The sequence below is a fragment of the Coturnix japonica genome, chromosome 16, assembly GCF_054131305.1.
Source record: "Coturnix japonica strain WE chromosome 16, WE-NBRP24, whole genome shotgun sequence".
Classification (NCBI taxonomy): domain Eukaryota; kingdom Metazoa; phylum Chordata; class Aves; order Galliformes; family Phasianidae; genus Coturnix; species Coturnix japonica.
Window position 1 is genome coordinate 1,523,744 of NC_140678.1, and position 3,077 is coordinate 1,526,820.

At 50.2% G+C, this 3,077-nt stretch overlaps 1 long non-coding RNA gene across 1 annotated transcript; it reads right to left on the reverse strand.

Moving 5' to 3' along the window:
• Positions 1-1,754: 1,754 nt before the first annotated feature.
• On the reverse strand, positions 1,755-3,035 carry LOC146758156 (uncharacterized). The gene is made up of 2 exons (XR_014935029.1): positions 2,926-3,035; positions 1,755-1,799 (listed from the first exon to the last, which is right to left on the reverse strand). It is a non-coding gene; the product is annotated as an uncharacterized LOC146758156 (long non-coding RNA).
• Positions 3,036-3,077: the final 42 nt, after the last annotated feature.

Below are 3,077 nucleotides of genomic sequence, written 5' to 3' on the forward strand. Positions count from 1 at the left end.
ACACATCCCCAAGTGTGGGGGGATGCAGCCCAGGCTGGGCATGGGGAGCCTGGGGGTCTCAGCCAAGAGGGGTTTAAGTCTTTGGGGCATAAAGGAGCCTTTTGATGGCCAGAGCCTGTGTGCTGTGGTCATGGGACCCCGCTCACAGGCCGAGCTCAGTCATGGGATCCAGGAAACTGAATTAAAGCGTCTTAAGGAGCTTTTTTTCCAAGCTCTGCTCTGGTTTTTTTTCACGTGCTTGTCATATGAACAAAGATGGTATAAAAGGATGGAGGGGACGGAGCCTGTAGTGCTCAGGTTGGGAGTGGGGAGGGGGTCAGAGAAGGGAGAGCAGGGCGAGGGGCTCAGCACAGCACCAGATGGGATGGAGGGAAGGGGAACGAAGAGGATGAGGATGCTCTGCAACAGCACCTGGCTCGGCCCCACCAGGTGAGTGAGGCAGCAATGGGGCTGGAAGGGACGGCTGCACCCAGAGAGCAGCCCTGGTGGGATGGGGGCACAGCATGGGGATGGGGGTGGCATTGGCGTGCCCTGTGGGGTCCTGGGGGGCTGCAGCCATGGGACACCCGCTTGTGTGCACACAGACATGCACACATGCACTCATTGCTGAACAGGCAGGTGAGCTCACCTGCACACACTGCACACACAGCCACACTGCCCTTCAGTACCCCACTCTGCTTTGCAAACCCACACTCATACCCAACCCCTTGTAACCCAGCACTTCCCACCCCCACATCCCAAACCCACCCCAGGGCTGTGGGGTGGCACTGAGCAGAGCTGTGGGTTCACCCCCCCATGGATGCAATGCGGTTTGGGGGATCCCCACAGCCCTGCTCCTTTCTCTCCTCCCTCTGCAGGAGCACACAGTGTCCCCGGAGCAGCGCAGCCCCTCGCTCCCATGAGCTTCCCTTTGTCATCCTATGCCTGAGCAATGCCTGGAGGCTGGGATGGTGAAGGGAGGCCCACGGGCTGCCATGGCCCTGCAGTGATACATCCGGACACCACGGCGCCTGTGGGGCTGGGAGCATCCCATGGGGCATCCAAAGGGTTGGTGGGGGGGACCAGGGTGGGGGGAATGGGACACGTATCCCCCTGAACAGCCCATCCATACAGAGGGGTTAACCCTGCAGGAGGAAGTTTTGGCAGCTCTGAGTAATATCATCTTTTCTCCCAACATCGCTCCTCTTCCTTTTTCTCTTTCCCCTTTTCCTTTCCTTTTCCTTTTTTCCTCTCCCATTTCCCCCTTTTATTCCAATTCTCTTTCACTCCCCTTTTCTCTTTTCCCTTTACTTTTTTTTCCCTTTCCTTTTCCCCTTTCCTATTCCCTTTTCCTTTTTCTCTTTCCTATTCCCTTTCCCCTTTCCCACTTCCTTTTCCCATTTCCATTCTCCTTTTCCCTTTTTCTTTCCCCCTTTCCCTTTTCCCTTTTCCCATTTCCATTCTCCTTTCCCCTTTCCTATTCCCTTTTCCCATTTCCATTCACCTTTTTCTTTCCCTTTTTCCTTTCTCATTTCCCCATCTCTTCATAGCTTTCCTACGCTCTGGGTTTGTGCTGAGACCACAGGAACATCAGAGATTTCCAACATGAGAACCTTCCAGTGACCCAAACATGAGGATTTCCCATCAATTCCTCATATATATACACACATATATATATATTTGTGTGTGTGTGGCTTTACCTTATATCCTATAGTCTTCCCAGCACCTGAGCTGAGCCCATTTGGGGTGGAAATCACAGAGGCACGGAGATGGCATTGCTCGGCATTTCTACATGCACTGTTTCTTCATGAGCTGAAGTTCTATAATAAATAACAAATAAATGTTTAACACTGACATAAAAACGATGTCCTTTTTTTGGGGGGGGGTGTGGGGAGTGGGCTTATGTGCTCCACACACAGACCAGCTCTGCTGGGACACATGGAGGTCCTTTGGGATGGGGATGGTTGCTGTGTGCTGATCAAAGCTCTTTTTTGGGGCTGTTTTTGGGTGTTTTTGAGGTGGCATCACTGTGGTAGAGATACGGGGTTCCATCAGGATTAGGGCTATGATTTAGGGTTAGGAGTTCTTTTTAGGAGCCAATGTATTCGGGTTAGGGTTAGATCAGAGAGATCAGGGCTCTTGTTAGGGTCAGGGTTGTGAATGCTGGTCAACTGTAGGGCTTCAGTCAGGATTAGGGGCGTTAGGGTTGTGAGTGTTTAGGATGAAGAGTTGGGGGGGTCAGGGTTAATGTTTTAGGGTTAGGATTATGAGTTATGGTCAGGGTTAGTGTTTTAGGATTAGGGTTATGGGGTGTTTGGTTATGGTCAGGGTTAGTGTTAGGATTAGGGGTTAGGTTTGGGGCAGCATTAGGTTTAAGGGTATTGGTGTTAAGGTTAGGGTATGGTCACAGGGTTAAGCTATCAGGGTTAGGATCACAGTTATATGACTTTTTGTTAGGATCAAGGCTGGGGTTTGGATTTGGGTTATTGCATTAAGGTTATGGCCTTAATGGGGCTGGGTATAAGCATTATAATGGCTTTGGACTAGATGGTTGGACTAATGGTTGGACTAGATGATCTTCTAGGTCTTTTCCAACCTTGATAATTCTGTGATTCTGTGATTTGGTTTGGGGCAGGGGTTATGGTTTAGGATTATAGTTATGGTTATGGTTTAGGATTATAGTTATGGTTATGGTTTAGGATCATAGTTATGGCTATGGTTTAGGATTATAGTTATGGTTATGGTTTAGGATTATAGTTATGGTTTAGGATTATAGATATGGCTATGGTTTAGGATTATAGTTATGGTTATGGTTTAGGATTATAGTTATGGTTTAGGATTATAGTTACGGCATCCCACTGCTCCCTCAGCCCCTCCTACACTCAACAAACCCCCAGACCCCACTCCACAAGCACCTCCCATTTCCCCACCCCACACACAACACACCCTCATCTCCATATGAATCCACACCATGACTGAGGCAGAATCCAGCCGCCATTTTCCCCCCCATTCCCGCCCTTTTCCCCCCTTTCCATTCAGGCATCGCCGCGGACAGCTCTGTGCGGGCAGCAGCGTCCTCGGGGTCCTTCGGTACCACC